Source organism: Equus przewalskii, chromosome 15 (genome assembly GCF_037783145.1).
Source record: "Equus przewalskii isolate Varuska chromosome 15, EquPr2, whole genome shotgun sequence".
Taxonomy (NCBI): Eukaryota; Metazoa; Chordata; class Mammalia; order Perissodactyla; family Equidae; genus Equus; species Equus przewalskii.
The window spans coordinates 19,221,100-19,237,060 of record NC_091845.1 but is presented as its reverse complement, the minus strand read 5'-3'; positions in this window follow the sequence as shown (position 1 = coordinate 19,237,060).

Below are 15,961 nucleotides of genomic sequence, written 5' to 3'. Positions count from 1 at the left end.
CCAGAGGCGACTTGCTGGTGACTCGGCAGCTAGGCAGTGGCCGCTGCGGTCGGTCGCGCCCCAGGGCTAGATGACTACTTAATCTCTGCTTTGGCAAGAGGCGATTTGCTGCCTGCTAGATAATTAGAAGTCTTAGTGACAGACATTTCTTTGCAGGCTCCAGTTCCCAGATGCATGTGGGTGGGCCCTGCATTCATTCATTCGCTCGCCCATGTATTCACTCATTTGCTCATTCATCCCCTTAAAACAGCGCCTGGCACTTAAGGACAGTGCGTCTGCAGTTATCATTGGGGTTCACAGACAACGTTTACCTGGGCCCTCTTACGACGTGCCAGGGCCTGGAGGTGAGATGAATAAGACCCAGTCCTACTTTCCTGAAAAGCGCATTCTCAGAAGGTGGTCTTCCACCCACCCAGCCGGCACGTTGGAGTCACCTGGGGAACTTTTAGGAACAGCTGAGGCTGGGCCCCACCCCCAGAGATCCTGGTTTAATTGGTTTTGGTGGGGCCCAGGTCTGCAAAGGCCCCCAGTTGTTTCTATTACACAATCAGGTCTGAGAATCACTCCTCTTGAGGGAGAGCAGGACAGCAAACAGTAAACCCCAGGGCAAAGAGGGCAAGAGCGGCTAAGCCGTCCTTGCTGGGCTGTGCGGGGGAGGAGCGGGGTCTGCCTCTAACTGGGGAAGGCTTTCCAGAGGAGCCCAGACCTAGAAGCACAGTCAGCGTGGGCTGGGCCAAGGTGTGGGGAGGGGAGGAAGGGAGGAAGACTCCAGGAGGCAGGAAGGGCACAGGTGATGGCCCAGTCTGAAGATGGGACAGGCAGGGTCTGTCATCCACATCCACAGAAGGGGTTTGAACTTGGCCCAAAGGCAATGGGGCGCGGAGGACGGAAATGATTAGGTTTGCATTTTCGAAAGCTCCTTCAGCAGCCAGACTAGGAGTCCAGGTGCCAAAGGACAGTGGCTGGAACTAGCGATGTATCCATCTGACTTAGTTTCTGCTCCCCCAGGAGGAGACCATGACAGATGGTGCAGGACAGGCGTCAGAGTTGTCCCACCTAAGGAAGGAAGAAGCTGGGGCATTTGCCCACCAACTCCTGTCTGGCATTGGTCCAGGGCTGTCCTGGGAGGGCGTCACTCCCAGCATTCTGTTCTGCCCCTGCCCCCAGCTCCCAAGAATGCTCCTGGCCAAAGGAAGCTCCCCGGCAGAGTCCCAGGCACTTGCAGTAGGAAGCCCGCTGGGTGTGTGGGGACTGAGTGTCAGGAGGATGCACGCAGGGCTGCAGCAGCGGCTCCACTAGGTCTTTACCTAGAGATTTAGGGAGCGAAAGATTGAGGCCAGTTACCCCTGGGAGAGGCCGGTGAGTGTGGCATGGGGATGGCAATGAGGAGGCAAGGAGAGCCGCCACAGGGTGGAGGGCACCAGCCATTAGAAGCAACGCTTAATCCCCAGGGTAATATCAGCACCAATGTAGGCAAGTGCCAACCAACAGCCCTGAGTGTCCGCACAGGGCAGGACTGTGGGATTCTGGCTGTTTGAGCTCCCTGTACTTTTGGGATCCAGGAGGGAGGAATTTGTATTATTTGTAGCAGTCCAAGATGCAGACTCAAGAAGAGGCTTAACCAGCTCTTCAGAACCCGGCTTTAATTCTGGTTCATCTCCCAGTCCCAACCTGTGCCTCCTTCCTTCTCTTCTCCGTCTCCGACTTCCTCCTTGGTCCATTCCTCTCCCTCGTCTCCCCTATCCAGTCAGCTGCTGTGTTGGTTGTGAACTATTTGGGGACAAGGAAAAGAAATCCACTGAAACTAATTCAAGGCCAGGAGGCCAGTTTATTGGAAGGCTACAAGGGTTGGGGAGGGACCAGAGGGCAGGAAACGCAACCCGGCTTCCTGCAGGTTCAGCAGCAGGACCACGAAGACTCCAGAAGCGGAGAGAAGGCCTGTCTCATTTTTCTCTGAAGCCACATGGTCTCTCATTTTTCTCTCTTTCTGTTTATCTGTTCCATCTCTCACTCCTGTTCCTTTCTGCTACCTCTCTCTCTGGTGTTCCTGCTTAGGTGAGCACATGGCCACTCCAAACTCAGCACATTATGTGGCCTCTTAGTTTAAGCCAATATAAATGGACTTTGGTCTTTGTGTCTTAATTTCTAATTCTCAGGAGAGAATAATCTGATTGGTAAGTAATAGAAGACTCAACTCAAACTGGCTTCAGGGAAAAAGCAAACTTATTGGTTCAAGTAACTAAAGATAAATGTAGGCTGCAGGCATGGCTGGATCCAGGGGCTCAACTCTTTCATTGGGAATTCTAACTCTCAGCCTTATTTTTCTCTGTGTTGGTTTCATTCTCAGGCAAGTTCCCTCTAGGTTTAGATCCTCCAGCTTAGCAGTCTTAGTAGAAAGAGGGCTTCTTTCTGCCAGAAGTTCCAATCAGATTCCTAGGGTTGACACTCATTGAGCCAACCAAGATCGCAACCTCATTGCTGAACCAGTTGCTCTGTCCAGTAGGTGGAAATGCTGATTGGCCAGAGCTGAACAACATGTGCGCCCTGGGACCAAATGGACTAAGAATTGGAGGAGGATGTTTGCCCACAGGGAAACAAGGTGCTGGGATCAAAAGAAGCAAGTGTGGATATCAGCAGGTGAAATTAAATGACCAACATGGCCATGGGGTGATGCCACCCCTCCTGCATTCCCCGAGAGCTCAGAACAAGGCAGTTTCCTTATGACAATGTGGGAACCAAAGCTCACCAAACCCTACTGTCAGTTTTACCTGAACAATCTCTCTGAAATCTGCCTCAGTCTCCCCAAGACCCAGGCACCAGCCAGGGCTGACCTGGCTGGATGCACTGGTACAGACATCAGCGTTGTTGAAATATTGCACCATTGCCGGATCTGCTGGTAAGTGACCACAAGCCTTAGTCCTCAGCTCCCCGCTCCCCAACCCAGGCCACTCAGGCCCCTCTCCTGGAACCCCCAGATTACCACAGTCTAGCAACTAAAGGGTTAATGCTGAGCACAGCAGGGGCACCAAGACCTTGCTCCAGCCCCTTCTGATTAGCTGATGTCATGACCTGCCAGTTGTCCCATTGCTCTGGTGCAGTAGGTAAATATTTCAAATATCACCCCGACTCTTGCAATGGCTTCCTATCTGTTCTCCCTCACTCCATTCTGTGCCTCACACCCCTCAGTCCGTCCTTCACACAGCTGCCCAAGAGTCGGCTTCCTAAACCCGGGTCTGAGCGACTCACTGGCCTCCTTATCATCCTCCGAGGACTCAGCCCCTGAGCCTCAGCCTGTCCCTGGTGATTTGGCCTTTTTCAGCCTCATCTTCCCACCCACTCCCACTCAGAGTGCTGGCCCTTCCTTCGTGCATGCTTCTTCGCGCCTCTCTGGCCTCACCTGAGCTGCTTCCTCCATCTCAGATTCTTGACCTAAACATTTACGGAGGGCCCAGGAGGCGTCAGGCGCTGGCTTGGAGTAGGAGACAGTGGAGGAGGCAGAGAAAAAGAAGACAGAGAGATATTGTGAAATGTAGATACAGATGCTCAGCCACAGCAGGTACTTGACCCCGGCCCGAATCAGCATCAAGCACGCCTCCCATTTGCTGAGCACTTTCCACGTGCTGGCGGGCACTGATCTCTTCCAGGCTTGATCTTATGCAGCCCTCCCCTCCACCCTGTGAGGTGAGGCTGTGCAGAATGTGCAGCCCAGAGAGAAGAGACACATAGCCTGTGAGCAGCAGAACCCTGACCCCAACCCAGGCTCCCTCAGCACTGTTCACCACCCTGTTGCCCTGCCCCCTGTTTTGGTAAGAGCGCCTCCTCCATGCCCATCATTAGCCAATGGACGGATCTAAGAGGACTAAGAGGAAGGATCTGGCTTCCCCACCAACCTGGGGGGAAGCAGGTTGGCTCACCTCGGGGAGCCAGTGGCCACCACCAGGCTGCAGCTTATACACAGGTAAATACGGTAATTTTTCCCTCCACCTCTCAGCAGCAGCAGCAGCAAGGATATGAATTGATTGTCAGAAGCTGTTTAAGGGCCTGTGATTGAGGAGATGATCTGAGATAAGCTGCTCCAGTGAAATAAAGGCCAACAGCTGCCTGCTTCCACGTCAGCCGCTGTGTTCCTCTGAAAGGCAGCTTTGCATTCCAGCACCCACCCCCACCCCACCCTGTCCCGCCTCCCCCCCAGGAGGCGGGGTGCTCTCCTCCCCCACACTTTGGGAGGAGGGAGATCCTATTTAGTGACAGATGAGCTGTTGAGGACTAAACGCGTGGGTGTCAGAAAGTGCAAAAGCTGGGGCTGAAAGTGTCAGTTTCCTGTTCCTTGTGGGCGGGGCCTCAATTATGAGTAAGATTTTAATGGAAATCTCAGGATTGGAAGGAAGGAGGGATTGGAGGAGACTCAGCCCCACCCAAAGCAAAAGCGTGTAAATGTCCTGGCTTCGAGTGGAGCGTTTTACGCAGAATCAGTTCTTCCATCTGCAACACCCATTCATCCATCTATCCATCCATCCATTCATTCATTCATTTACTTATTCACTCATTCAACAAATTCAAAATGCATAGGAGCCTGGGCTTTGGCAGTTGAAAGATGGGTTCGATGGGTTTAGCCATGTACTAGCTGTGACCTCAGGCAATTCAGCTCACCTCTCTGAGCCTCTAGATGTTAATACTTACCTCACAGGACTATTTGAGGATTACTGAGATAATGCCCAGGGCCTGGCACGTACAAGTGAGCAATTGCTGCAGTGTGCCAGGGAATGGAAGAGGCGCTACAAGGGTTTCAAAATGAAATCACAGAGCTCCTTAAGGAGCTCACAGTCTAGGACACAAATAACCTCGCCGTGAAGGAGAGGGCGTTCATGTTATAAGAGGTACAGAAAAACCGACATGGTGAGATGTTTCTTCCCACTGAAAGAAGGAGGAAGACTCAAGGGGCTGGGGAGTGACATTTGAGCTGAGCCTTAAAGGATGGGTAAGGAGAAAGGATCTTCTTGGAAGGACGGGACAGTACGAACAAAGGCTTATTCTTAGAACGTTGCTGCACAAAGTATGGCTCCTGAACGAGCAGCACCTGGGAGCTCATTCCAGACGCAGACTCTCAGGTCCACCCCAGACCTACTGGGTCAGAATCTGCATGTGAACAACAGGAGGTTCATGTGCCAATCAAAGTCTGAGGAGCTCAGGGCAGACCATGTCTGACATCCGTGAAATGCCCTTCTGGCAAAGGAAGGAAGGAGAGATGACTTCCCTGTACCTTTGGGCTGATGGCAAGGGCATAGAGATATGCCCGTGCTGGGCCCTTGCCTGGGGCCTGCTTCCCAGGACCAGGAGCCCCCAGCTGTGAGGGGAGCAGAGCCCCAGAGGCACCTGGGGGGTAGGTACTCCAGAGCAGAATGTTCTCCGAAGCCGCATTGGAGCCTGTTGGCTCGGGGGACAGGGGTGCAGTCCTGGCCACTCACCTGCGCACTCCCTTATTCCACAAACAGTTGTTTGGCACTTTTGTGGGCCAGGCACCATGCCGAGTTCTGCCCTAGAGATGCCGTTAGTCCTCAGCAAGTCACTCTCCCTCTTGGTCCTCAGTTTCTCCGTTCATTAAGTCAGGGTCAGTGCCTTATACCCAAAGACGCCTCCACCACAAACATTTCTGGTCCCCTCTCCCTTTCCTTCCCAGAGCATCCTTCTTTCCTCTGAGCTCCTCCCCCACTCTTCCTCACACAGGGTTCCATCTCTATAGCGTGGAAAATCCCCAGACCTCTCTTTCCTGGACTGGGTTCCCAGAAGCAGACGTTGAAATGAGGATTCATGTGACAGTGACTTATTAGGAAGTGGGGGAGCGGGAAGTGACGGAGAACAAGGAAGCTCCATCCTTCTGGGTGTGTGGAGACCGTGTGGATCGCACCTCAGAGCTGTCCTCATCAGGACCCCCAGGGCGAGGGAGCTGGGTGGGCCACACATTCCCAGCACGTCCAGCTCTCCGTTGGCAAAGACCAGGCTCCAGCAGCCAGAGGACAGCCCTAGAGTCTGCAAGGGCTCAGATGCATGCCTGGGGGAGTGAGGGCACCTCGGGAGCTGGTGTGCAGAGAATTGCAAAGAGATCCAGGGAGTGGGGGTGGGGTGCTGACAGCATCTACCGCACTCTCTGAATAATTATAGGCCGAGTTGAACTGAGGTTCTTAAGACACAGTAACAATGATGTTGGACTAAAACCTCTCCTTTATCGGCACTTACTTTGTACCAAGCTCTGCCCTACACACTGACTACATACTATCTCATTTAATCTATGGGCCAACCCTCTGAGGGCTTTTCAGCTTTCCTAACGGCCCACGCAAAGCCACTATTTCTTTGATCTTTCCAACTATACAAAATGATGAAGATTATAGAAGTTTACTGTGAAGCTGGAAAGGGGGAAAGTCTCAGGCAAGCCAGAGCACTTGAGAGATCTTCACCCCACCCTGCCCTGCAGACTCCACTCCCTGCCAAGGCTCTGAGAATTGTCTGGAAGACAGGATGCTCTGACTTCCCAAACACTTGCACTCAGACTTTCCATTGGTCCTTTAGTGGGCCTGGAAAATTCTGTGCAGCGCTGTCGATACACAAAATCGCATAGACTGAATTTTATGGCGATTTAAGGCATTTTTCAAGGGTATTTTGGACTATACATGATTTCCAGCTGATTTTAGAACCTAGCCCTGTGTTCAAATGTAAGCCCGCAGCACAGTCAGTATTTCATCACACAGATAAGAGAACAGAGGCACAGAGAGGGGATGTAACCAGCTCAGGGTCACACAGCTCTTGGGGAGGTGATAGGATTGTGCACTGCAGTCATGTAGGGACCAAGACTGTGTTCCTGAGGGCAGGGCCACCCTGTGCCTGATGCAGAAGAAAGAGGAGCACTCGGTGGTTTCTGGAAACCACAAGGGGCCTGATCACTCTGGACAGTGCTCTGAGCAGCCCTGGGCTCCTGGGTTCTGCCCTTCTTTGGCTCCACCGAGAGGAGATAATCCCTCATCCATCTTTTACCCAGCCTCCTGTGGTCCCTATTGGCAGCGGCTGCCTGACATTGCCTCTGAAAGATGCTTAAGACTCTGCCAACCCAGTATTTAATGCATGCAAAGCCTTTTCCAAAGAAGTCACTTAAAAAGATTACAGAGGACAGGATTGCCCCTCCCGCCTCCAGCTTAGGGAGTCTTTGCAGCTGGCCTGGAGCTAAGCTAAGGAAGCAGAGTCTTTAGCAGCCTGAAAATAAAGTGAGCCTTCATTTGAGAAATCACTCAGAAAACCAGCTGCAAGGCTCAGTTCATTGATTCATTCACCAAGTATTTGCTGCACAGCCACCGAAGGCAGGCGCTGTGCGGGCCCTGGGGACAGACTGGAGACATGGGCCCTGCCCCCGTGGAGCTGATGTTCCGGGAGAAAGTGCCCACTCTGTCAGGAATCCCCATGTTCCCGTGTGTGTCTCCTTGTGGTGGGGGTCCCCTCCCCCACTCTCCCCTGGGGAACAGCTCAGATGCCTCTCCACTCCCACAGCACTTCGGGGGGCTTGCAAGTTCCATCAGGCCCCGGGGAAGGAGCCATTCTGGTTTCATTTCTTTTTCTCTTTAGTTTCCCTCCCCCCTCCTTCTGCACCCCCTCTTCCTATCTGGATGGAGGAAAGGAGAGGAGAAAGAGAAGGAATAAAATGCTAGTGAGGAAGGAAAAGAAGGGAGGAAGAAAATCAGTTGAGGGTGAGAGGAAGGGAAGGGAACAGAGAAAAGCTCAGAATGACAGCGCCTGTGGCCAACTTAGTGACGGAGGGTGGGCTGAACGTGGAGCCGAAAAGGATCTGGCCACCCTCTCTCTTCTGCGAAGGCACTTCAGGCACTGAAAGGACCAAGAAAGAAAGGAGCATTGACGGACAGGAGGAGATTGAGAAGAAACATGACCTAACCTTGCGGCTACATCCCGCAAGGTCACCCGTCTGTCAGAGACATGTTTTTTTAATGTGAAACAATGAATGGTCCTTTCCACACTCGCCAGTGCCCTAAGGCAGGGGTCAGCAAACTCCAGCCTGTGAGACAGATGTCGTCTGCTGCCTGATTTTGTCAATAAAGTTTTATTGGAACACAGCCACGCTCATCTGGGTATCATCTATGGCGCTTTCATGTTGCCGTGGCAGGGTTCATTAGTTGTAACGGAGACTGTGTGGTCCGCAAAGCCTAAAATATTTACTAGCTGGCTGTTTACAGAAAAAGATTGCCAACTCCTGGGTGTTATTTCTAGGATCTCCAGCCTTCAGAGTTCTAAAATTGCTTATCAATTCTTCAGCACTTCCTCTAAATTCACTCATCAAATATTTATCGAAGCCTACTGTATTAGAATATTCTCTTTTGGTTGCAAGTGAAGGAAAATTCAGCTCAGGTGGGCTTAAGCTAGAAAGTGGGGATGGGATTATGGTCTCCTGTAACAGGAGATTGGGGCACACCATGCCTGGCTGAGCCCAAAAACTCAACAACAGCCTCATGACGTGGTAGTTCGAAGTGACTTGCTTCTAACCAACAGAACAAGGCAAAGGTGATAGGATGTCACTTCCATGATTAGGTTACAAGAGATTGTACCCTCTATCTTACTGGCAGACTCTCTCTTGCCTTCTCCACTTGCACACTTTGATGATGCAAGCTGTCATATTGGAGAGAATATTTCCTTCTTCATGGGGCAGGAAACTGAGGGCAGCCTCTGGCCAGCAGTCAGCAAGGAACGGAGACTCTCAATCAAACAGCCCCCCAACGACCTGAATTCTGCCAACAACCACGTAAACTTGGAAGCAGATTGTTCCCCAGTCAAACCTCCAGTTGAGATCCCAGCCGTGGCTGATGCTTTGACTGCAGCCTGGTGAAAGACCCCGAAGCGAAGGACCCAGGAAAACTGTGCTCAGATCCCTGAGCTATTCAAACTCTGAGATGACAACTGTGTGTTGTTTTAAGCCATCAAGTTTGTAGTAATTTGTTGTACAGCAATAGACAGCTAAAGCATTCCCTAATCCCCAAGGGAGGCTGGGAAGGCGGTTTTCAGTGTGGCGTGTTGCCATCCCCAACTAGATTGGGGTTCCGTATAAAAGAAGCGGAGAAGGCTTGTTGTTGGGAAAGTCACAGTTGCCTCACAGAAGCCGTGGAAGATTCCCGGGAGAAGAAGCTGGCATCCAGGATTAGGGCAGTGGCAGCAGGAATAAAGGGTAGTGACTGGATTCCTGGTTCCTTATTTCTTTTAGAACTGGCTTCCTTTCACTCAGTAACAATCACTTATTACCAGTTTGCAAGGTCCCCTTTGCCCCTCTTATACATGATCTGGTTCCCACACAGAGTTCCTGAATAGGAGCTCAAATCAGAAACACAGGCGTAGCGGGAAAAGAGACTGCACACAAAAGCAATTGGGTAGTTCAAAATCATGCATTTCCTCTCTTTCTACCCGACTGATCTCGTTTCTTGTAGGATCTGGTGGCGAAGTGCAGGCTATTTCCTGGCGAGTGTAGAGGGTCTGCGATTCCAGATGCAGAAGTAAAACTTACCCTTTAAAGAGTCTGCAGAAATGAAAAGCAAGCCGGGTCCCTTTCTAAAAACATTTTGAACATAAAGAGTACAGATTTGGGGGTCCAGACGTGAACTCTACAGTTAAAAATCCAGCTAGCCCAACCCTTCTCAATCTTCACTTGGGGAGTTTGGAAAATGCATAATTTTCAGTGAGGCTGAATTTATGAGCATTGTTGTTATAGCAACAGACACTTCGGCTTCTGGGAGGCAGGGCCATGAGACGGTTACATAACAGTCAACTTCGCGGTAAAAAATGCGGGAACACCAAGGTTGCTAAAAAAAATATATATATATATATAGGACCCAAAGAAAAGGGAGATGGCGGGCAAGAGGGAGAAAAATGAAGGCCGGAAAGGCTTTTTCAAAGAAGAACATGATGGATCTTTTTGTAAAGGGGCAGGAGCTTCATTTCGCAGGCTCGCTGCTGCCAGCTCAGGCATGTAGGAAGAAACTCATCAGAAAAAAGAGCAGACACAAATATGGATGCAGCGCTCGGGGGCCTGCCAAGCTGAGGATTAGGAACAACAGAAAACACATGGATTGTGGAGGGAAGAGCCCCCTTCACAGGGATCTCTGGATCCAGAGAAGCCAAAGTGAAGGCATTGGCCCGTCACGCTGCTTTCGACACTATAGTTGCTGTTTTTCCTCTATTTTCCCCAATTCTGAGGCAGTCTCTGCTGTCCTGGTGCACCTTTTCCTTGGGAGGAAGGGAAGTCAAGGATCCATCTCCCCAAAACTTCAGAAATTGTGCCCCCTGCCATATGTACCTAGTCTCCAAACAGGTGTGAGACTAGAATGTCACAGTGTTGTTAGCATGGACAGAACAGCCTTCAGAATCAGGCAGGAGGGTCTTGCCCTGGACCCCTGACTTAAAAGACCCCTCTGGGCCTCCTCTGGCCTCGTGCCTCCCCACACAGAGTGCATGGGACCAAGGGGACGTGCCCATCTGAGCCCCACACCCTGCTCCTTCTAGACTCCACTCTGGGTGCCTGGGATTCCATAATTTCCTGCCCAAGTCGCCCCGATCCCATTTCCAGGACACAAGTGCATCCCTTCCCTTCTTTCTTCCTTGGGAGACCAAACCTCCCCACCAACATGGATACCCCAAGCCTGAGAGTCGACTACGGGGCCGCTGGGAGTGGAGCAAGGACATGCAGGCTGGCACGTCCACAAGCAAGCAAGAGAGCGGGCGAGGTCCTTCACAGTGCAGAACGGGGCCAGGGACGGACTAGAAGATGAGTGGGCAGGGGGCCAGGGGCTGGCTCTCCCCAGATTCCACATTCTGCATGGAACACCGAGGATCCCGAGAAATCTAAATTCAGTCCTGGTACAGCAGGGAGTTAGGAAGGTATATTTGTCAAGCTTGGAGTGTAGGACACATTTTCCATAACATTTGCTGGTGAAATCTATCATTTAAAAATACTTAGAGCGTATGCAAGCCCCCGTTTGTACTCTTGCTCCGGGCTCCACGATATTAGGGGCCCAGCCTGAACACTTGACTTGAGGCTCTGCTCTGCTCAGCTCCCGTCATCCCAGCAGGAGAAGGAAGGGCAGTCGATTGTGTCAAACCCTTACCCTCTGTGAGACCAGACATTAAGGATATTTTTGCAAACTATAAAAAACAAAAAGCCACTGGACCCTTTGCTGGAGTGCCACAGGGCCAGTTTCTCACAGCCATCCTCCACTGCACGAGACACAGGATGGCTGCAAAGAGTCATTATCTTGCTTCTGACACGTGCCCTCTCCTCCATTGCCTTCAGCCAGGGCTGGGGCTGTTGCAAAGGAGGCCCCCACGCCACCCCCGCCCCCATCCTCCCCCGAGCCGGTCCACGCCACTGATGCAGAAAGCAGTCTCTTGTCTCAGCCTCAGACCCCAGCAAGAAAAATCAATAGCAGTTTGGCCCCTGGCCAGCCTCCCGTCACTCTGGAGAAGCCAGTCTTGTTGCCATCCAACAGACGAAGCCGGGGCGCCGGAGCCTGTCGACGGGAGGGGGCCCAGATCCTCTTCCTGGGGCATCCCAGCGCGGCCTGATTTACAACCTCAGCGGGATCGGCTCTGGCCTCAGGTGGCCCTGCCAGGCCGCGTCTCCAGCTGGAGGGGTAACAGAGCCAGGAGTTTAGCTGTTAGTGGGCGTGGCGGTGACCCCAACCTGAGCCCCAGCCCTGTCTGAGTGTGGTTAGTAAATTGATGGGATGCGCCCCTGGAGGTCTATTTGCACGTGGGCTCTGAGAGCCTCTGGGAAAGGACCCACCCGAAGGGACAACAGAGCTGGGAGCTTTAAGTTTGGCCCCATAACAAAGCGTCAATTGTTAAGGAGGGCGCCGAGACCATGAGGTCTGCTCTTAGGTTTTATATTCCAGCCTGGCGTCCCGTGGACTTGTGTCGGTACTCGGGGAGGGGGGAGGAGAAGGTAAGGGCCGTGAGGGAATAAAACAAGGTCTCCTGAAAACTCGGTGAGGCCTCTCTGAGGGGGTTTTTAAGCCTCCGGTCTTGTCGCTGCTCCCCTCAGGAAAGACGCGAATTAGTCCTAAGGACGCTGAGTCAGTGTTCAGGTTGTCCGTGGCACTGTGCTAAGAATTAGTTCCATTTTCTCATTGAACTTCTACTAGCACAACCTTATGAAATAGCACTTTTCCTTCATTAACTACGTTTCCTGGAGGAGGAAACCAAGGATCAAAGAGTGTCACCCAGATAGCAAACAGGTCAAGCCAGGTCTGGCAGCTGGGAGGTCTGATGCCAGCCTCTGACCTTAACCACTGAGGTGTCCCATCCAATCGGTCAGTTCCAGGATCCGATGGGATCAGGTTTGCCATAAAGGGGGGTTATAATGCATCAAGAGATCAGGACATGATTGTATTCCTATCTTCCTTTCCTCCATATAGCCAGGATGCAGAAAATATCAGACTTGGGTCCAGCAAGTGATGGGGGGATTCAAGGAGCAGAGCTCACCAGTTGCTCTGGTTTGAAAGCTAAACAGTTGAACCTAAATAGTGTCCCCCTAAAACTCACGTCCACCCAGAACCTCAGAATGGAAACCTCTTTGGAAATAGGGTCTTGGCAGCTGTAGTTGGTCAACATGAGGTCATACTGGATTAGGGTGGACCCCAGGACAGTAACTGGTGTCCTCATAAGGAGAGGAGAGGACAGGACTCTCAGAGGCACGCACGGGGAGAAGCCCACGTGAAGACAGAGGCAGAGATCAGAGGGATGCGGCTACTAGCCAAAGAACGCCCAGGATTGCCAGCAACTCCACAAGCTAGGAGGAGGCAAGGAGGCAAGGAAGGCTTCTCCCCTGGGGCCATCAGAGGGAGCGTGGCCCTGCCAGGGCCTTGATTTAAGGCCTCTGCCTCTAGAACCACGAGAGAACAAATTTCTGTTGTTTTAAGCTGCTCTGTTTGTGACCATTTTTTTTTTTTTTTATGGCAGCCCTAGGGAACTAATACACCAGTTTAGAAAAAAGAAGGTGTTCCATGTGGTCCAGTGGAACCACTGGAGTTGTCTGTGTTGCATTTGGAGCCTGAGCCCCAGCTACCAAAAAGCGTGACTTTGCTTCCTATTGGCCATTATTCCTTGCTCAGATATCTCTCTTCGACTGGTGGATAGCCATCATTTTTTGGCTGCCCAGTATCCATTTTCCATTCTAGTCATATTTCCTTTGGAGGAATTATCTTTTCCTTGATGTAGGGAGATTCCTGGTGACCAACTCCCACTACAGGACTCAAAGGGACAGACACTCTCTCTCCCTACCCCAGCGTGGCCAGAGAACAGGCCCGTTGTGTAAGCAAAGTCAATTGGCTTTTCTTTCCTGGACCAGTGCATAATGAAGGATCGAGAGTGAGGCCATTCGATGCAGAGCGGTATGCGAACACAATACCTGCTTAGACACTGCTGGTGTCATTCATGCTGCCAGCCTGTTAAGTGGCCTTGGTTCCTGCCCATAGCCAAGTCTTATCCTTTGGCCCAGAATCCATATTCCATTCTAATGTCATCTAGATTTCCTTTTAGAGAATTGCCTTCCATCACTCTGTGAGCATATCCTACGTGTTAGCTAGAGTTGATTTCAGTTGCTTGCAACCACAAACTCTGACTGATACACAGCACTCAAGAGGCTGATGGAGAGCAGCGGTTTGGTCTGGGGCAGAATTTAGATATTTTGGGGACCCCTGGACAGAAACGAAAGCAAAAATCCCTAATACTAGACAAAGTTTTCCAAATTCCTGTACCACCAAGGGGAGTGTAAATTGGTAAACCACTTTGGAAGCCGTGCCAAACTTAGAGGGGACAAACAATCAAACTTAGTGGATACTAAGTTTGACAGTATCCACTAAAACTGAATATATGCACAGCCCATGACCCAGAATTCCACTCATTTATACACACACATACACACATATCCAACAGAAATGCATACATTTGCATATATATGTTCACCAAAAGACATGAACATCATGGGAGCACCATTCATAACAGTCCAAAAATGGAAACTACCCAAATATCCATCTACAGTAGAATGGATAACTAAACTGTGTTACATTCACACAATGGCATACTACGCAGAAATAAGGATGATAAACTACAGCTACACTCATTAATAGAAATATATCTCACAAACACAATATTGAGCAAAAGAAATCAGACTTTTAAAAGTCTATGTTCTGTGGTTCCTACTTATGTCAAGTTCAAAAACAGGCAACATGAATCTAGAGTTAGAAGCAGGGTAGCGGCTACCCTTGGAGGGAGGGTACCCTTGCTAAGCGGAAGGGGGCACAAGGAATATTCTATGGTCCTGGGAAGGTTCTGTTTCTCTCAGTGCTGGTTACAGGGGGGGTTCATTTTATGAAAAATTCATGGAGCTGGACACTTATGATTTGTGTACTTTTCTGTGATGTTCACCCCAAAAATCTTACCCAGAGTCTTCACCCTCTGACAGATTATTACACTCCGCACTTCCATTTGGCCCCTTGAGGACTCCTGAACACAGAGCAGCTTTGGTTCCTTGGAAGCCACCAGCAAACGAGAGAAGCGAGAGCACCCTCCATCAGGTGCACCCTTCCTGGAAGAAGCAGTGACGGTACCTGGTACACCGCGGGTGCCCAGAAAAAGGGGACCAGAGCAGAGGAAGGGACGTAAGACGGCTTATGCCGTGAGGCACTGACTGGTCACATTCACGAGCATGTGTGCAACACCCTGATGGCTTCTATGAATGGTTGCTAGGAGAAGATTCTGCAAGAAGTCAGCATCTTTTTTTTTTTTTTTTAATTTTATTTTTTCTGTTTTCTCCCCAAAGCCCCCCGGTACATAGTTGTATATTCTTCATTGTGGGTCCTTCTACTTGTGGCTTGTGGGACGCTGCCTCAGCATGTTTTGATGAGCAGTGCCATGTCTGCGCCCAGGAGTCGAACCAGCGAAACACTGGGCCGCCTGCAGCAGAGCGCGTGAACTTAACCACTCAGCCACGGGACCAGCCCCAGAAGTCAGCATCTTGACTTATGAGCGGGGCCCGGAGCTGGTAAAACCCTGGTACGTGTCACTAGTGCTGGTCTGGCAGCTCAAGGCAGACATGAGCATCAGAGATCTTTGGCAATGTCATTCTACGTTAATTAAAGATGATAATAATAAAGAAAAAGTTTAGTCCAAAGGAAACCCACAGGTTCCAATGGGCCAGACCCTGCAGGTAGGGTGTATCTAATGTCTTCATACATATTAATGCATTTCATTCTCCCAGCATCCCTATGAGACAGCCGTGCTAGGTGGAGACAAGAGTCCATCAAGTGGAAGGTGGCACATAATTAATACAATTAATTATATTGAAATTATACAAACCTGAATTCAAATTCTGATTCTATTGCTTACTAGTTACGTGGTCTTGACCTTGCCCCTTAATTTTGTTGAGCCTCAATTTCCTCATCTTTAAAATGGGAACAAAGTATTACTTACCCCATTGAATGGTTGTGAATGTTAAACACGATAATGCATATAAAGTACTTAGAGTGCCTGACACATAGAGAAGTCTCCATAAATGACAGCTGTTGCCATTACCTTTTTTCTTCTTATCACTGATAATCTTATTATTTCTTCTGAGGGGAAATTATAGAACATTAAGAATGGTACTATTTGTCTTTTGTAAACTTTAAAAGAGTCTGCTAAGTACAATTCACTGTCATGATTTTTTTGAATATGCTTTTATTCTCATATATCTCTTCAGAATCAAGGAAGATGTAATTTCACACATGCCTAGGACATAATATTTTTAAATACTGGCCACCTAGCCCCACTGGCTCGCAACTGCTGGATCCAAATTGCTTCTTTCTCTCCCCTCTGGGTATTAACCCCTAGAGCAAGGTGGGAGGGGAAGGGCATGACCTTTTTCCCATAGGGCGTCATCTGTACT